General features: G+C 47.3%; 1 pseudogene; it reads left to right on the top strand.

Moving 5' to 3' along the window:
- LOC129149767 (cell division cycle-associated protein 4-like) overlaps nucleotides 1-14,662 on the top strand; it is a 94,997-nt pseudogene extending 80,335 nt beyond the window's left edge.
- The last annotated feature ends 5,994 nt before the right edge of the window (nucleotides 14,663-20,656 follow it).

The raw sequence follows: 20,656 nt of genomic DNA, 5'->3' as shown, positions 1-20,656 counted from the left end.
TGACATATGGGAAAGAAGAAAACTGTCTGGTTTCATGGAGAGGATTAGAGGGGAAGCTTTGTCAGCCATTTTGTTCCTCTGTTGTGCCCTCCCCAAACAGAGCTGGCAGGGGCAGAAGAGTGTGAATCATTAAACTTGCCCCACCCATATTATTTCCTGAGAACTACTCCTAGCCAGCTCACACACAACAGCTGCTACTCACAAGTAGCTGGACTCAGCCCATGCTGTGGATTTCCATAAAATCTGTGAAAAATTTTCAAACCCCATATAATAGCAGCTGGCCTCAGTGTTCCCTGTACCAAATGCTTAGCAGCCCCCAGTTGGCACTAGTGGCAGCCAGCCTCCATTCAGAGCATAGCTTCACCCAAGCACCCCCAAATCTAGCACAGGCAGCTACCAACAGCACATTATTTGTAATTCTCATCAGGTGGCACCAGAGCAGGTTCAGGCAGGGGCTGACTTAGACCTTCTCTAGAGACCCTGCCAAGTGGCCCCAGAACCAACGCACCCAGTGATTGGCTTCAAACCATACCAGAGGACCACTCAATTAGCTCCAAAAATGACATACCCATAGGGTGGACTCAGGTGACACCAGAGCCCTGATCTTGCAAATCCCACTCCATTGCATTAGCCCCCACACAACAGCTTGTCCACTGTATTCACCTTTAGTTCTCACAGGCAGTCAGCCTGAGGGTCAATTTTACCCTCTGACGTGCCAAAAGTAATCAAGGCTCAACTACGACAGTAAGGCAAACGCAACCCACACTGGATACCCCTGGAACACCCAGCTTTGATGACCAGGGAGACTGCTCCACTGGGCACCATAGGACACCTACTAATTAAGATTGCTCTACCAAGAGTGGGAGATATAGCAGATCTATCTAATATATAGAAACAAACACAGGGAGGCAGCCAAATGAGTAGACAAAGAAACATGTCCTAATTGAAAGAACAGGAGAAACTTCAGAAAAAGAACAAAAGAAAATGAAGGGAAGCAATCTACCAGATGCAGAGTTCAAAACACGATGTGCAAAGACCTTACTGGAAGAATAGATTAACTCAGGAAGAACTTCAACAAAGAGCTAGTAAACATAAAAAAGGGCATAGAAACCATTAAAAAGAACCAGTCAGAACTGAAGAATAGATGAACTGAAATGAAGAATACATTAGATAGAATCAACAGATTAGATGAAGCAGAGAATCAAATCAGATATTTGAAAGACAAGGTAGTGAAAAACACACTATCGGAAGAGAAAAAAAATATTTTTTAAAAATGAGGATAGTTTAAGGGACCTCTGAGACTTCAATCATAACACTATTAGCATCATAGGGGTACCAGAAAGAGAAGAGAGAGGCAAGATGTTGAAAACGTATTTGAAGAAATAATGACTGGAAATTTCCCTAACCTGGCAAAGAGAATACACATAGAAGCCTGGCCGGCCGTGGCTCCATGGTTGAGCATTGACCTATGAACCAGGAGGTCATGGTTTAATAATTCTGGTGGGAGTATATTCTGGAGTTGTGGGCTCTGATCCCCAGTGTGGGGAGTGCAAGAGGCAGCTTATCAATGACTCTTTCTCATCATTGATGTTTCTGTGTCTCTCTCCCTCTCTCTTCCTCTCTGAAATCAATAAAAATATTTTTTAAAAGAAAATAGACACACAAGTCCAGGAAGCTCAGAGAATCCCCTAAAGCAAGGCTATCATTCAGAAACAAAGGAGAGATAAAAAAAACTTACAGAGAGGACAAAAAATGGCGACGGAATAGAGTCGGGTTTGGAGTCTGTTCCTGGGGCGGAGAGTCGGAGCAGCAGAGGCTCGCAGAGGGAGTGTATGTGGGCAAGCCAAGGGACAGCTAAACTCCAGGAGAAGGCGGGGGAGTGCTGGGCAGTGTTCCTCTGACCGCGCAGCACCCACAGGGGCTGGGTCCCCTCCTGGAGCTGCAGGCTCGCCGGGCGCCTCGCCATCTTGCAAGGAAAGGAGGATTTTAGTGGAAACCTGACTTTCCGCGACAACTGCAAACACTGAACTGCTGGGAGCACCAGACCACCGGTCCCCTATCAGCGCAAACAGTTGGATTCAAAGAAACTCTTCACTGCACCACGGAAAGGTCAGATTTTGTCTGAAATAAGCTGCGGTTTCTAATCCCCGTGGTGGGTGAGGGAAGCGCTGGGTGAGGGAAGCGCGGCAGCCGCAGGACCGGCAGGAGCCGGGAGGTCTGTGCCTAGAAAAGTCGGCGGCAGTTGGAACTGCCTTGATCCGTGAATGAGGAGGGGGGTCTTCTGAGCTGCTAACAGAAGTGACCTCTTGAAAGCAACTCATTTTAATCTGACGAGGAGGGTCAGACTAAGAATTTTCAAAGGAGTGCAGGCTCCTTAGTCTGGGGCACAGACCCACGGTCCGCACACCTGGGCTCTTTCCGACTCTGATTGCTAAGCCCAACACATAGAAAAACCCAGGTGGAAACCCTGAAAGACTGCAGGGGGAAGGTGTTTTTTCGGAACCTGGGGCCAGAGCTGCGTGTGACCATCAGAGAGGCAGCTCTGAGGCGCACACCTCCACAAACCGGTAGTGAGTGCCATAGAAGGGGAAAAAAAAAAGAAAAAAGAGCTAGAGAGGCCCGGAAGTCAATTCAGAAACACTGCCACCCAGGGGCTGAAACGCTAATTGTCTCTGGTATAATCAAAAATAAATACGAGAAATTAAGACAGGGCTGGCTTAAAAAGCAGGACTGGCTTCCAACACTGAGGAGCCCTGGAATGAAGCTGAACTGAAATACCGCCCAGACTGGGAAAAAGGCGTACCAAACAGAATAATAGAGGAAGTGAATGACAGCCGCTACTGCACATTTTAGTCTTCCTATTTTTTAATTTTCAATTCTTTTTTCAATTTTTTAAATTTTTATTCTCATATTTTTTTATTTTCATTTTTTGCATCTTTTACTTAAGAAACTAATATTTTTTTCTTTTTCCTCACTTGATTTTCACCTTTTTAATTATTACATTTTTATTTTCAATCAACATTATTATTACTATTATTTTACTTTTTTTTTTAAATGTCATTTGATTTTCTCTTTCTTTTATTTTTGGATTAGTGTCCTACATTCGATTTGCATCTTTCCCTTACAATCGCTTTACCCTATCTCAAAGCTAACATTATGCCATCACTCTCCTCCTAACCTTTCCCCTTTTGGTCCCCAGTTTATCTTAACCCTTTCTGGCTTTAGATTTTCCCTACTTTTTCAGTTTACTCCCTGCTAAAACTTCACCCTACTTATATATCTAATTCCCAACCCCCTGCTCCAAATCCATACAAACCTCTCTCTACGCTACCTTTAAAAAATTATTTTTCTCTTGGGCCTTTTGTTGTTGTTTGCTTGAATGTTGATTAGATTGAATTTTTATGCTTTTTTATGAGATTGTTTTGATTATTCTTTTTGTTGGTTTGGTTGGTTCTTTTGTTTGCTTTGTTTTTGTTTGTTTTTTACTTTTGTTTTCCCTTGCCTCACTTGATATTAGCTGCTGTTGCAGTTTGTATTAATCTCCAGGCTCGTGTTGCTGGAATTTGCTGGGAATAGTGGTTGTTCTAGTGGAGTTTACTCCCCATATATATAGTTTGTTCCCCTTTTCTCTCTTAGTATCATTCTTGTCTCTCTTACTTTTTTTTCTTTTCTTTTTCTTTTCTGTTATTTCTTTTCTTTCTTTCTGCTCTTTTCCCAAGTTCAGATTCACACTCTTTGTTGTTTTTTTTTTTCTTCGTTGTTGTTCTTTCTTTTTACTCTCCCTCTTCCACTCCTATTCCCTAATTTGTCTTTCTCTGGTGGTTACCTTTATTGGAGGTTATTAATATCGTGAATACAATTCTGTTCAGTGCCTTGTCTGTTGTGCCTGGTTGTGTTGTATTTTATACCTTTAAATCAACGCCAGAGAGAGAAATCTATATAACCAGACATCCGGAGAAGAGAGACCTTGAGGAGACAAAGAAACAGCCCCCACAGGAAAGAGAAGCAGGCATCACCAGAAAAGGAAGTAAACGATTTAGAGGCAAACAACCTATCAGAGAAAGAATTCAGAGACATGGTCACAAAGTGGCTGAAAAGGATGGAAGACAAATTCGACAATATGAGTAAGAACAAAGAAGAAATGAAGAAGAACCAAGAAGAAATGAAAAATGACATCGCTGCTGTAAAGAACTCAATAGAAAGCATCAAGAGTAGACTAGATGAAGCAGAGGACCGCATAAGTGAGCTAGAAGACAAGATGGAAAAAAATACCCAATTACAACAGCTTCTAGAAAAAAAAATTAGAAAGATTGAGGAAAGCGTAAGGAAACTTCGGGACAATACAAAACAAAACAACATCAGGATAATAGGGGTGCCAGAAGGAAAGGAAACTGAGCAAGGAATAGAAAACCTGTTTGAAGAAATAATAACAGAAAACTTCCCTGATATAGGGAAGAAAAAACCCACACAAATCCAAGAAGCTCACAGAGTTCCAAGCAAAATGAACCCCAAAAGACCGACGCCAAGGCACATTATAGTTAAGTTGGCAAACACCAACGACAAAGTAAGAATCTTACAAGCGGCCAGAGAGAGACAGACAGTTACATACAAAGGAACCCCCATCAGACTAGCAACTGATTTCTCAACAGAAACTCATCAGGCCAGAAGGGAATGGAATGAAATATACCAAGTCATGCAAAGGAAGGGTCTAAATCCAAGAATACTGTACCCAGCAAGGCTATCAATCAAAATTGAAGGTGAAATCAGGAGCTTCACAGACAAAAAAGGACTAAGGGAGTTTATCACCACCAAACCAGCAATGAAAGAAATGCTAAAGGGTCTGCTGTAAAAAAAAAAAAAAAAGAAAAAGAAAGAAATAGGAAGCAAAGAAGGTACACAGGGGTATAGAATAAAAATGGCGTCAAATAAGTACCTATCAATAATAACTTTAAATGTAAATGGATTGAATGCCCCAATCAAAAGACACAGGGTAACAGACTGGATAAGAAAACAAAACCCAGATATCTGCTGTCTACAGGAAACCCACCTCAAAAAAAAGGATGCATACAGACTGAGAGTAAAGGGATGGAAAAAGGTTTTCCAGGCAAATGGAAATGAAAAAAAAGCTGGGGTTGCAATACTTATATCTGACAAATTAGATCTCAAAGTGAAGGACATAACAAGAGATAATGAAGGCCACTTCATAATACTAAAGGGAGAAATCCAACAAGAAGAAATAACTCTGGTAAACATATATGCACCCAATACAGGAGCACCAAGATACATTAAAAAACTCCTGGAAGATATCAAAGGAGAGATTGACAGTAATACAATCATAGTAGGAGACTTCAATACCCCACTATCACCATTGGACAAATCCTCTAAACAAAAAATCAGCAAAGAAACATCAATCCTAAATGACTCACTAGAACAGATGGAATTAATCGACATCTTCAGAACATTTTACCCCAAAGCCACAGAATATACATTCTTCTCAAGTGCACATGGGTCATTTTCAAAGATAGACCATATGTTAGGACATAGGCAATGTCTCTCCAAATTCAAGAAGATAGACATCATATCAAGTATCTTCTCAGATCACAGTGGCATAAAACTGGAAATCAACTACAATAAAAACAACCCAAAGAAATCAAACACTTGGAGACTAAACAGCATGTTATTAAACCATGACTGGGTTACCAAAGACATCAAGGAAGAAATAAAAAACATCATGGCAACAAACAACAATGAAAACACAACAATCCAAAATCTATGGGACACAATGAAAGCAGTCCTGAGAGGGAAGTTCATAGCTCTACAAGCCTACTTCAAAAAACAAGAAACAATGGTAATAAATTACCTAACCCAACAACTCAAAGAGTTAGAGAGAGAGCAACAAGATAAGCCCAGTGTAAGCAGAAGGAAAGAAATAATAAAGATCAGAGCGGAGATAAACGACATAGAGACCAAAGAAACAATACAAAAGATCAACAAAACCAAGAGCTGGTTCTTTGAAAGGATAAACAAGATTGATGGACCTCTCGCCAGGCTCACCAAGAAGCAAAGAGAGAGGACCCAAATAAACAAAATCAGAAATGAAAGAGGTGAAATAAAAACAGACCCCGATGAAATACAAAGGATTGTTACAAAATACTACGAACAACTCTATTCCAACAAACTGGACAACCTAGAGGAAATCGACATATTCCTAGAAAAATACAACCTTCCAAAACTCAATCAGGAAGATTCTAAACAGCTCAACATGCCAGTAACTATGGAAGAAATTGAAGCAGTCATCAAAAAGCTTCCGGCAAACAAAAGCCCGGGGCCAGATGGCTTCACAGGAGAGTTTTATCAAACTTTCAAGGAAGAACTAAAACCTATCCTCCTCAGACTATTCCAAAAAATTCAAGAGGAAGGAACACTTCCAGGCTCCTTCTATGAAGCCAGCATCACCCTAATACCAAAACCAGATAAAGACAACTCAATGAAAGAGAATTACAGGCCAATATCCCTCATGAACATTGATGCCAAAATCCTCAACGAAATTCTAGCAAATCGGCTCCAGCAATACACCAGAAAGATCATACACCATGACCAAGTAGGATTTATTCCAGGAATGCAAGGATGGTACAATATCCGCAAATCAATAAACGTGATACATCACATAAACAAATTGAGAGATAAAAATCACATAGTCATATCAATAGATGCAGAAAAAGCATTTGACAAAATCCAACACCCTTTCTTGATAAAAACTCTCAACAAGGTGGGAATAGAAGGCTCATACCTCAACATAATAAAAGCTATTTATGATAAACCCACAGCAAACATCATACTCAATGGGCAAAAACTAAAACCATTTCCCCTAAGAACAGGAACAAGACAGGGATGCCCACTCTCACCACTCCTGTTTGACATAGTACTGGAAGTATTAGCTATCGCAATTAGGCAAGAAGAAGAAATAAGAGGCATCCAAATTGGAAAAGAAGAAGTGAAGCTGTCCTTATTTGCAGATGACATGATATTGTACATAAAAAACCCAAAAGATTCCATCAAAAAACTAATAGACTTAATAAATGAATTCGGCAATGTAGCGGGATACAAAATTAACGCCAAGAAATCTATGGCTTTTCTATACACCAATAATGAACTTACAGAAAGAGAGACTAAAAAAGCAATCCCATTTACAATCACACCAAAAAAATTAAGATACCTAGGAATAAACTTAACTAAGGAGGTAAAAGACCTATACACGGAAAACTACAGGACACTGAAAAAAAGAGATAGAGGAAGACGTAAACAGATGGAAGAACATACCATGTTCCTGGATTGGTAGAATCAACATCATTAAAATGTCCATACTACCCAAAGCAATCTACAGATTCAATGCACTCCCCATCAAAATACCAACAGCATATTTCACAGACCTAGAAAGAACTCTCCAAAAATTCATCTGGAATAAAAAAAGACCCCGACTAGCCTCAGCAATCCTCAGAAAGAAGAATAAAGTAGGTGGGATCTCAATACCAGATTTCAAGCTGTATTACAAAGCCACTGTTCTCAAAACAGCCTGGTACTGGCACAAGAACAGACATATTGATCAATGGAACAGAATAGAGAACCCAGATATCGACCCAAACCACTATGCTCAATTAATATTTGACAAAGGAGGCATGAACATACAATGGAGTCAAGACAGTCTCTTCAATAAATGGTGTTGGGAAAACTGGACAGATACATGCAAAAAAATGAAACTAGATCACCAACTTACACCATACACAAAAATAAACTCAAAATGGATACAGGACTTAAACATAAGACGGGAAACCATAAAAATACTAGAGGAATCCACAGGCAACAAAATCTCAGACATATGCCACAAGAACTTCTTCACTGACACTGCCCCTAGGGCAATGGAAGCTAAAGAGAAAATTAACAAATGGGACTACATCAAAATAAAAAGCTTTTTTACAGCAAAAGAAACCATCAACAAAACAACAAGAAAGCCCACTGCATGGGAAAACATATTTGCAAATGCTATCACTGATAAAGGTTTAATCTCCAACATCTACAGCCAGCTTATGCAACTCAATAAGAGGAAGATAAATGATCCAATAAAAAAATGGGCAACAGACCTAAACAGAATATTTTCAAAAGAAGACAGAAGGAAGGCCAAGAGACACATGAAAACATGTTCAAAGTCACTTATTATCCGAGAGATGCAAATCAAAACAACAATGAGGTACCATCTCACACCTGTCAGAATGGCTATCATCAACAAATCAACAAACAACAAGTGTTGGCGAGGATGCGGAGAAACAGGAACCCTCGTGCACTGCTGGTGGGAATGCAGACTGGTGCAGCCACTGTGGAGAACAGTATGGAGTTTCCTCAAAAAACTGAAAATGGAACTCCCATTTGACCCAGTAATCCCACTCCTGGGAATATATCCAAAGAAACTAGAAACACCTATCAGAAAGGATATATGCACCACTATGTTCATAGCAGCACAATTTACAATAGCTAAGATTTGGAAACAGCCTAGGTGCCCATCAGTAGATGACTGGATCGGAAAACTGTGGTACATCTACACAATGGAATACTATGCTGCCATAAAAAAGAAGGAATTCTCATCATTTGCAGCAACCTGGATGGAATTGGAGAACATTATGCTAAGTGAAATAAGCCAGTCAATGAAAGAAAAATACCACATGATCTCACTCATTTAGGAATAGTAAAGAACATTATAAAGTGGTGAACAAAAAGATAGATACAGAGACAGTAAAGCATCAAACAGACTTTCAAAGTACAGGGGGAAAGTTTGGGAAAGGTGGGGGAGTTATGAAATCAAACGAAGGACTTGTATGCATGCATATAAGCATAAACAATGGACGCAAAACTCTGGGGGGGGAGGGCATGTGTGGATGTGGGGTGGGGGGGGTAACAGTAAGATATGTACACATATAATACCTCAATAAAAATATTTAAAAAAAAAAACTTATCATACGAGATAAAGCTGAAGGAGTTCATTACCACCATACAAGTGTTACAAGAAATGTTTTTTTTTTTTAATTTCTTTATTGATTAAGGTGTCACATATTTGTCCTTATCCCCCCATTCCCATCCCACACCCCTCCCCACGGATGCCCCAACCCCCTGTTGAACTTAACCATTGGATAGGCTCATATGCATGCACACAAGTCCTTTGGTTGATCCCTCCCCCCTCCCCCCAACCTCCCCTATCCTCCCTCTGAGGCCCGCTAGTCCGATCGATGCCTCCTTGTTTCTGGTTCTGTTCTTGTTCATCAGTCTATGTTGTTCATCATTTCCCCTAGATGAGCGAGATCATGTGTCCCTAGAGATATACTTATAAGAACTGAATGTGAGACGAGCAATAATAGTTATGCTGACAGGCAAATGAATCAGTCTGTAGTGAGTTTCTTTCTGGACCAACAGTTCTTTAGAGACCCAATTTCAATGTCCACCAGTTCCTTATGTGTACATGTCAGCACTGACCCCTCAGCTCTGGATGGTGGACAAATGGTGGTAACATAGGTCCAACTCCCTCTGGTTTGGTCTCGGCCGGACCCAGGGGCACGGCTTAACCCGGACTCAGGGGCATGTGGCCTCACCCGGACCTAGGTGCGCGAGGCCTCACCCGGATCCAGGGACACATGGCCTCACCCGGACCCAGGGGCGCGTGGCCTCACCTGGACCCGGGACCCAGCCTCACCCGGATCCAGGGACACATGGCCTCACCTGGACCCAGGGGTGCGTGGCCTCTCCCAGACCCAGGGGCGCGTGGGCTCACCCGGACCTAGGTGCGCGAGGCCTCACCCGGATCCAGGGACACATGGCCTCACCCGGACCCAGGGGCGCGTGGCCTCTCCCAGACCCAGGGGCGCGTGGCCTCACCTGGACCCGGGACCCAGCCTCACACGGATCCAGGGACACATGGCCTCACCTGGACCCAGGGGTGCGTGGCCTCTCCCAGACCCAGGGGCGCGTGGGCTCACCCGGACCTAGGTGCGCGAGGCCTCACCCGGATCCAGGGACACATGGCCTCACCTGGACCCAGGGGTGCGTGGCCTCTCCCAGACCCAGGGGCGCGTGGCCTCACCCGGACCTAGGTGCTCGAGGCCTCACCCGGATCCAGGGACACATGGCCTCACCCGGACCCGGGGGCGCGTGGCCTCTCCGAGACCCAGGGGCGCGTGGCCTCATCTGGACCTAGGTGTGCGAGGCCTCACCCGGATCCAGGGACACATGGCCTCACCCGGACCCCGGGGGCGCATGGCCTCTCCCAGACCCAGGGGCGCATGGGCTCACCCGGACCTAGGTGCGCGAGGCCTCACCCGGATCCAGGGACACATGGCCTCACCCGGACCCCGGGGCGCGTGGCCTCTCCCAGACCCAGGGGCGCGTGGCCTCACCTGGACCTACGTGCACGAGGCCTCACCCGGATCCAGGGACACATGGCCTCACCCGGACCCTGGGGCGTGTGGCCTCTCACAGACCCAGGGGCGCTTAGCCTCACCCGGGCCTAGGTGCGCAAGGCCTCACCCAGATCCGGGGACACATGGCCTCACCCGGACCCAGGGGCGCGTGGGCTCTCCCAGACCCAGGGGCGCGTGGCCTCACCCAGACCCGGGACCCAGCCTCACCCGGATCCAGGGACACGTGGCCTCACCTGGACCCAGGGGCGCGTGGCCTCTCCCAGACCAAGGGGCGCATGGCCTCACCCGGACCTAGGTGCTCAAGGCCTCACCCGGATCTAGGGACACATGGCCTCTCCCAGACCCAGGGGCGCGTGGCCTCACCCGGACCTAGGGGCGAGGCCTCACCCGGGTCCGGGGACACATGGCCTCACCCAGACCCAGGGGTGCGCGGCCTCTCCCAGACCCAGGGGAGCGTGGCCTCACCCAGACCTAGGTGCGTGAGGCCTCACCCGGATCCGGGGACACATGGCCTCACCCGGACCCGGGGGCGCATGGCCTCTCCCAGACCCAGGGGCACGTGGCCTCACCCGGACCTAAATGCGCGAGGCGTCACCCGGATCCAGGGACACATGGCCTCACCTGGACCCTGGGGCGCATGGCCTCTCCCAGACCCAGGGGCGCGTGGCCTCACCTGGACCCGGGACCCAGCCTCACCCGGATCCAGGGACACATGGCCTCACTTGGACCCGGGGGCACGTGGCCTCTCCCAGACCCAGGGGCACGTGGCCTCACCCAGACCTAGGTGCACGAGGCCTCACCCGGATTCAGGGACATATGGCTTCACCCGGACCCGGGCTCCAGCCTCACCCAGACCCTGGGGCGCGTGGCCTCACCCGGACCCAGGGCACATGGCCCCACCCGGGCCCGGGACCCAGCCTCACCTGGATCCAGGGGCACACGGCCTCACCCGGACCCGGGATCTAGCTTCACCTAGACCCAGGGGCACGTGGCCTCACCCGGACCCAGGGGCGCGTGACCTCTCCCAGATCCCTGGTCGCGTGGTCTCACCTGGATCCAGGGGCGCACGGCCTCACCCAGACCCAGGATTCAACTTCACCCGGACCCAGGGGCACATGGCCTCACCCGAACCCGGAATCCGGCTTCACCTGGACCCAAGGACGTGTGACCATACCTGAGCCCAGAGGCTCGCAGCCTCGTCTGGACTCGGGTCTCAGCGGGATTTCGTCTTCTTGATCCCAATTCCTGTTGGTCAATTCCCTCTCAGCAATTCCTTCGGTCATTTTCTCAGAGCTCCAGGACGGCTGCCGCAGAACTCATTGGGCGGCGGGCTCGGCAAAGCTCCGGTGTGCCTGGTGCGTGGCGGCGGGCTGGTCCGGTGTCACTGCGTCGGCCCTTGGGTCTGCAGCGGTGGCCGGTCGCCGAGCGTGCGCACCTGGCCGCTACCGGGGTGTTGAGATTCTTGAAGGACTCGGAGGTCAGCAAGCGCGGAGTCTCCCACCCCATGTCTCCCAGGGGCTCATCTGTCCGTGCTCAGCAGCGAGTGGAGCCATCCCCTCAGCCGGAGACCACCAGGGGAACTGCGCCAAGCACGTTCCAGGCCGCCATTGTGTCGCCTGAGCCGTAGTTCTTAAAGTGTGGACTTTGGGTCACCGGCATCAGCATCATCCCGCGTACCCCTCTCTTTTATTCTAGTTGTAGAGCATCTGCTCAGCCAGCCCTCCGGTGGTTCTGGATGGTGTCTGCTCTGCTCTCCCATCGTAGTCTCAATATTGTTGTGGTAGGCAACGATCAGGCTGCCGCTCTATGTCTCCATCTTGGTCCTCCTTTGTATAGTTAAGTCTTGATTGTTGTTGGTGTCACTGGGAGGAATTGTCCTCCAGGCCAATTGGCCGTGAGGACCCTCTTTGACTATATAGGAAGAGTTGCTGTGCAGGAGACATGTTTATGGGCCGGGTCTTGATGCAGCAATGCTTTGGCGCTCACTGAGTCTGCCTCTCGAATGTATCCCTTATGCGAGTGGTTGAAATCTGGTGTCATCTCACACCAACCAAGACCTGGTTTCTGGGTCTCCGATGGAGTGTAGGTCAGCTACTGCCTGAGGCACTCAGCAGGGAAAAGCTTCTGTGCTCAGCTTGGATGTGGTGGGGTCACAGGGTGGAGCCTACAACCTTGTCTTCCCGTCAGCCCCGCCCTATGAGGCTCCTGTGTCTGTGTCCCTCTGTACTCCTTGCAAACACCTCTGAGAGAAACGCGCCCTGGAGTTTCGCCCACTGCCAAACAGTCCAGTCTCTCCCCTAATGAATCTGGATTCCCAGATTCTCGCCTGGAACTGGGTTTCAGTGTAGTTGGAACTGGGTCTCAGCGCAGTCTGGCGCCTTTGTCTCCTTCCCAGCAGGTCCATTCAGTGGCGCAGGCAACACTCCGTCCTCTGCGCGCCTTCCTGTGCGCGCCTCTGGAGCCGCCGCTCCTCTGTGCCTCCGCCCCACAACCCAAATTCATTCCCCCAGCATGCGCCTGGCTTCCCAGGGTTTCGCCCGGAACTGGGGTTCAGTGCAGTCGGAACTGGGGTTCAGCACGGTCCGGAGCCCTTGTCTCCTTCCCGCTAGGGCAGTTCAGTGGCGCAGGCAACAGTCCGTCCTTTGCGCCCCTTCCCGTGCGCACCTCTGGAGCTCTGCCTTCCGCCGCTCCTCTGTGCCTGCGCCCCACAGCCCAGATTCATTCCCCCAGCCTGCGCCTGGCTGCCCAGGGTTTCGCCCGGAACTGGCGTTCAGTGCAGTCGGAGCCGGTGCTCAGCGCAATCCGGAGCCTTTATCTCCTTCCTGCCAGTGAACGCCGCCCCTTCCTCTCCGGCTCCATCCTCCCCGCAGGCGCGTGTGCTCGTGTCTCCGCCCATTTCTCCATACCTCAGGCTTTTACGGTCCCCCCGACTATCCCCGTGGCCTTCTCCTTCCCCCCAGCTCTGGGCATTTCAGTCCGCCAGCTTTCCTGTGGTTCTGGACGATGTCCGTTCTAACCTCTAGTTGTATTTTTGAAATTGTTGTGCCCGGCTGCAGGTTAGGTGTTTAACCTATGCCGCCATCTTGGTTTTTCAAGAAATGTTAAAGTGACTTCTTGCCCTGGCTGGTTTGGCTCAGTGGATAGAGTGTCAGTCTGCAGACTTAAGGGTCCCAGGTTTGATTCCAGTCAAGGGCACATGCCTGGGTTGGGGGCTCAATCCCCAGTAGGGGACATGCAGGAGTCAGCCTATCAATGATTCTCTCTCATCATTGATGTTTCTATCTCTCTCTCCCTCTCCCTCTCCTCTCCCTCTCTGAAATCAATAAAAATATATTTTTAAAAAGTGACTTCTTGATAAGGAAGAGGAAGAGGAAGATGAGGAGGAGCAAGAGGAGGAGGAGGAATAAAATGATGTTTGCCTGAGGGTTAGAGAAAGTTTTCCCACAGCTAGGAGGACACTGAGGGTGCCCTGGCCACGCCCTCCTACAGCCTGCAGCAGCAGTGGCTCCTGGATATGTCCCTGGACAAGCTGCAGCTGTGCCACATGCTAGCTGAACCCACTCTCTGCCCCTCGATTCTGATAACCAACACTGTCCAGCAGATTCAAGAAGAAATGATGACCCAGGATGCGACTTGGCAGGTGCTGGCATCTGTCCCAGAGTGCAGGGCGGGTGCCTCTGATCTGCCTCATTTCCACCAAAATCCTGTGTCAAACAGCATGAGAGCAGCAGGGGGAGTTCCCTTCTCCTGATTCAGCCAGTGACCCTGAACCAGACCTGATCTCCAAATTGTCCATTGCCCCAAGTGTGCAGGCTCCGAGGAGCGTGCAGAGCTGTGTTTGGGAAGTGGACAGCCCTCAAGGAAATAGGCGAAGCTTTCAGAAGTTGCTGATCAAATATTTGAAACACTAGTGAGTAAAGTCCCCAGCTCAGTGGAAGGGTTATTTGCGGACATTGACAGTCCCTACCACAACTTGGACTCCATGCTGATAAGCATGGTGGGCAGCAAGTCAGTCCCTGGAGACAGGTTGAGACCTTGGCCTCTGCGGGCACCCTACCCCTGGCTCCAGCTGCAAGCGGGTCCTGGGTGAGCTGGACCATGTGGTGGAGATCATGGTGGAGACCTGTCTGCCTTGCCCTTGTCAGGCCACAAACACGCCCAGAGCACCATCTGACCATGGTGTCAGCCCTGCTTTGTCGTGATTACAGGGAAGTCCAGGAACAGCACCCAGTTCCCCCACTGCTCGCCCTCCCTCCTTCCCCCAGGGACTGGGCAGTTTCCTACTGGTTGGTTGCCCAGGCCTGCCTCAGATGCCACAAGCCCTGGGCTCTCATCTACTCTGAGTCCCAACACAGCTCCGTGGAGGAGGTGGGCCACCAGCTGCATCAGCCTCATTTAACTTTAAATAGGTGAATTTTTAAAAATTAAGCTTTATATGTTTGGGGAAACATTTTGGCTTAAAATATATTTTGTAAACTTTTTATATTTTTATCTCTTTAGATTTTTTTTAGCTATTTCCTTAAAAGTATATTTTTTTCTATAAACATCTTCTATTGCTAATTAGAAACTTTTATGACCTGCACACTGGCAGTTGGTGTGTTTAACTTTTTAAGGTTTGTTCTTTCTTACCAGTGTCACTTCCCAAGTCAGCTGTGTGGGCACATCTCTACTTCTCTCTGTAAATTTACATGGAACTGCCTCCATGTGCTGCCATGGTTAGAGGCCACAGAAGGGGGACACTTTTTGTTCTGGAATCATGACCGATCTGCTGAGGGAGCCTAGCCGACCTTTGAGCTTTGTTAGAATGAAGTATAGATTTTGTAGGGTTCAATTTATTTCTATTTATATATGTAATTGGGGCAAAGGTCAGATACCTGTCTAGTCGTTAGTGGATCTTCAGACACTTAAGCGGTCTCTGGTGCCCCCTGAGGACCTGGTGTTGGGCCCAAGCATGAAGGCCTGTGCACATGCATACTTGTCATTTGTGTGCTTGGTCCATGCCCATGCCTTCTCTGGTAAATTGGTGCTGGGAACCACTGTTAAAGTTAACTTTAAGTCTAGAATTAAAGAAATGTGATCATGTGTAAAGTAATAATTATAAAATAGCAATAACTATATACTTATCAATAATTATTTTAAATTTAAATGGATTAAATGCTCCAATAAAAATATATAAGGTGGTTGAATAGATCAGAAAACAAGACTCAAGAGATATCAATAGATGACTGGATAGAGAAGATATGATATATACACTGAGTAGCCAGATTATTATGATATCTGAATGCATAATAATCTGGCCACTCAGTGTATATCCTATATAATCTTACATAATAAAAGGCTAATATGCAAATTGTCCCCTCGACCAGGAATTCGACCAGCAGGCAGGCCGGCCAACTGCCCATGTCCCCTCCTCCTGGCCAGGCTGGCTGGACCCCACCCATGCACGAATTCATGCATTGGGATATATATATATAGAGAGAGAGGGAGAGAGTGGCCAGATTATTATGCGTTCAGAGATCATAATAATCTGGCCACTCAGTGTATATACAATGGAATATTATTTGGCTATAAAAAAAAGATGACATCTTACCATTTGCAACAACATGGATGGGCCTAGAAAGTATGAAGCTAAGTGCAATAAGTCAGAGAAAGACAAATACCATATGGTTTTACTTATATATGAAACATAAATAACAAAATCATAAACAAATTTATAGATAACAAACAGAGGGTGGCCAGGGGAATGGGTGTGGGGGCGGAGTAAAAACAATTATTAAGAAATACAAACCAGCAGTTACCAAATAATCACGGATATGTAAAATACAACATAGGAAATATAGAAACTAACATTGTAATAACTATGTATGCTGTCAGGGGGGTACTAGGCTTATTAGGGGATCACATTATCCTAATATATAAAAACCCTGGGTTGTAACGACCAGTAACACTGGAGGCTGTCCAACCAACCGGAAGTCAGTGCTGGCCCTGCCCCCAAGCAAGAGGATAGGGGCAATCAGGCAAGCAGGCAGAGTGGTTAGGGGTGATCAGATAGGCAGACCAGCAGTTAGGGTTGATCAGGCAGGCAGGCAAATAGTTAGAGGAGATCAGGTAGGCAGGCCAGTGGTTAGGGGTGATCAAGTAGGCAGGCAAGTGGTTAGGGTAGATCAAGTAGGCAAACGGCCCCTTGCCGGGTTGGCCCCGCCCCCAAGCAAGTGATTAGGGGAAATCAGGCAGGCAGACAGAGTGGTTAGGGGTGATTAGGTAGGCAGATGGGCCCTCACTGGGCTGGCCCCGTCCCCAAGCAAACAGATAGGGGCAATCAGGCAGGCAAGTGGTTAGGGGTGATCAGGTAGGCAAAACGGCCCCTTGCTGGGCTGGCCCCACCCCCAAGCAAGTGATTAGGGGCAATCAGGCAGGCAGACCAGTGGTTAGGAGTGATCTTGTAGGCAGACCAGTGGTTAGGGGTGATAAGGTATGCAGACCAGTGGTTAGGGGTGATCAGGTAGGCTGATGGCCCCTCCCTGGGCTGGCCCTGACCCCAAGCAAGCAGTTAGGGGCAATCAAGCAGAGTGGTTAGGGTTGATCAGGTAGGCAGACCAGCAGTTAGGGGTGATCAGGTAGGCAGGCCAGAGGTTAGGGGTGATCAGGTAGGCAGACAGCCCATCGCTGGGCTGGATCTGCCCCTAAGCAAGCAGTTAGGGGCAATCAGGCAGGCAGGCAGAGTGGTTAGGAGTGATCAGGTAGGCAGACTAGCGGTTAGGGGTGATCAGATAGGTAGGCAAGCGGTTAGGGTTGATCAGGTAGGCAGACAGCACCTCACAGAGCTGTCCACACCCCTCAGAAAAGAAAGAGGGAGGCCTAGGCTAGCCAAGCCATTGCACCCCAGCCTGTTGCCTGCAGAGGGAGGCCACCAGTGGCAGGGGTTGGGGCAGTGCTGCACAGATGGCAAGTAGTGGCAGCGGCGTGGGTGGGGCCAGCTGCCTGCAGCCCAGGGAAGGAAAGCCCCGATAGGCCCTGGATCAGGCCAGGCCTAGGGACCCTACCTGAGGGGTCCCAGATTGTGAGAGGGTGCAGGCTGGGCTGAGGGACCCCCCCGAGTGCATGAATTTTTGAGCACTGGGCCTCTAGTCTTACCTAATAAAACAGTAATATGCAAATTGACCGCACTTTTGCTACACCCATAAGCCACGCCCACCAGCCACGCCCACCAGCCACGCCCACCAGCCAATCAGAAGCAAATATACACGTTAAACCATCAAAGATGGGGGGGGAGAGGGCAATGGTAAGATATGTACACATATAATACCCTAATAAAAAATGGAAAATAAATTTAAAAAAATAGGCAAACCATAGAAGATTTGTAGGCAGTGAAAAATGCTCTGTATGATAAGAATGTATACATGCTGCTATACTTTCATCTAAAATCATAGAATGTAAAACATTTCGAGTGTATTCCAGGGTAAACAAAGTACTTTGGGTGATAATGATGTGTCACTGTATGTTTATTCTTGGTAAATAATAGAATATTCTGGTGAGTGATATTGATAATGAGAGAGGTTATGCATGTGTGGGGACAGTGGTATATTAGAAATATCTGTACCTTCCTGACAATTTTGTCATAAAGCTACAACTGCTCTAAAAAATAAAATATTTTTAAAGAGGTGAAATAAAGTTATCCTCCTATAATTAAAATCTTAGAAAACGTATACTAAATGGGTTTGTCTTACAAGAAATACTAAAGAAAGTTATCCATGCTGAAAGAAAATTACTCCAGACAGTAAACAAGGGCCACTAAATGTAACATCAGTCATGAACTGGAGTCAGGAGAGGAGCAAACAATATAGTACAGGAGGGAGGAGGGGAGGGCAGGCAGAAAACTCCTGAAGAAAAGTGAAACTGAAGCTGGTCCTAGAATATTAGTTGTTGGAATTGATGGGGTTCAGACATGCTATCCCTAAATATGGTGCCATGGCATATTAGAGATATTAAACTGACAGGTTTTTTTTTAATGGCAGATGCAGAAAATTCACTCTGATATCCTCCTTCTTCTTCCCTGAAGCAAGTCATAAAACTCCCAAGCAAAAGGTACCCTCCTTGTATCAGAGGGAAAGAAGACAGTCTTATCACCAGAGACAGAGAATTTGGGACCTGGAGATCTGTATAAACAAACCTTGTTAAACTAACCCTTATCTTTTTAGTTACTTCCTCACCATTCACTACCCCCAGCTGAACCCCTTTGTTTGTCAATTCTTCACAAATTGATTGTTTCTTTATCTAAAATATAAAACAGCTTTCTGCTCTGGTCACTTCTTCGGGTCTTCATTCTCTTGTTAAGGCTCCCATGTATTGGTTTGAGGCAGAGGTAGGAAACAGTTCATGGTCAAGTCCTGCCATTGTGACTGTGGACAAGTGCCTTTGATTCTTGGGCCTCAATGTCTCACTCTATTAAATGAGGAGGAAGGATTAAAACCAGAAATCTCTTCTGGTCCTTCCTGTTAAGTGCTCATAATTAAGGAATATAGGAAAGCAGATAAGGGAGCACAACTCCTGGATAGCAGAGAAGGCCCATAGAAAAATCAGGAAGCAAGTTCTAGACCCATATCTGCCTAACTGCTTGTGTAACCTTAGATAAGTCCCTTCTTTCTCTGAGACTCCATCTGTACCAGGAAAGTGTTGGTCTACTCTATACTCTAGAGCAGTGGTTTTCCCAGTGTGGTCAATGGAACAGAAGCATCAGTAGCCCTTGGGAACTTGTTAGAAAGGCAAATTCTCAGGCTCTACTTTGGCCAACTGAATCAGAGGTTCTGGAGGTGGAGCCCAGTAATCTGTTTTAATCACAGCTTTTGAAGAGAGTGCAGTGAGAAGTGGAGCGCAGCCTTCTCCTCTGGGCTCCTCCAGGCCCCTCCAGAGCCCTTCTGCCTGGCCGGCGGGTGAATTGGGGGGTCCTGCAGACCCAGAGCCTACCATGCGGTTGCCCACTGGCCAGGCCCAGTCTTGGAAGCAGCAGTGAACCTCTCTCCCCACCTCACCTCCATCTCTGCTACCTGATGGTGGTGGCCTCCCCCAGGAGCATCCTGTGGACTGAAGGGTCTCCAGGCCTAACCCTCTGGGGCCGAAGCGGAGCTCCTGCCAAGCTACCACCACAAGCCCTAGGACAAGGCCGGCTGCCTTGAGCGACGGGCAGGCGTTGCAGGGTGAGAAGAATGGTAGGGGCTGGGATGTGCAGAGAGAGGCCATGAGAGCCACAGACCGAGAGTCGGGTCTGAGAGTCGGGTCTGCGTGGATACAGCACCCACCCTCAGGGCTTGAAGCTGTGGGGATGGGTGCATGGGTGACTCTTCTGTTCCAGTTGGAGTAGACCTCACCTCGTCCTGACCACGATGGACAAGGCCTTAATGGGCTGAAGGTGAGCGGAGCCCCATCCACGGCCAGGCCATCAGGCAGGCGGTCTTCATTCTACTGTAAAACTTGGTTTCCAAAGAGAAATGGCAGAAGCACATGCCACATTGGCTTATAGGAACTGTCCACCACCCTTTGTGAAGATTTACTGGCCTTTTATAAGCGCCTGTGTATATAATATGAAAAAGTTGCTCTCAACTTTCCCCCTAACCTTCTAAAGGAGAACTTTGCTACATCCAGGCCTTCTAGATGTAAAGAGGTTGCTGACATATGATAAAGTAGAGTTAGGAAATCACACGTCTTGCAAATGCCCATTTTAAAAATATGCATCAAAAGAAATGTCTTCTGGAAATGACTTTGAGATGGAATTGTCAGACTACCTCTAGAAAGGGCATGTGACATCAGGAATGACACGTGTCCACATTTGCCCTGTGGGTTAGAGGTCATGGAGGAGAAGACCTTAAGGAGGAAGAAAAGAGGTCATATTTAGAAGACATTTTCATATTATAACCATTGTTTTATGTGTGCATTTGATTCCTCACTATTGTATAATAGTTGACAATGCTAAGTACTTTTTAAAAATATCTATCTTTCTATATGTTCTGAAGTGCCTCATAAAAGTAGAGGTAGTAAAAAAAGACATTTTAGTCAACATCTTGTTAAAATTCAAATACTGTTATTTTGGGAATGGCCAAACCACCTCTTTGACAGTACACATTTGTGCACTGGTTCAAGGCAGAAGGAAAGGCAAAGAGCTGGATGCCAGTGTGTTTCAAAAAGAGGCAGATTAACCATTG

This window comes from Eptesicus fuscus, chromosome 1, assembly GCF_027574615.1.
Source record: "Eptesicus fuscus isolate TK198812 chromosome 1, DD_ASM_mEF_20220401, whole genome shotgun sequence".
In the NCBI taxonomy this organism is placed as follows: domain Eukaryota; kingdom Metazoa; phylum Chordata; class Mammalia; order Chiroptera; family Vespertilionidae; genus Eptesicus; species Eptesicus fuscus.
This window is presented reverse-complemented; position numbering and strand designations above follow the sequence as displayed.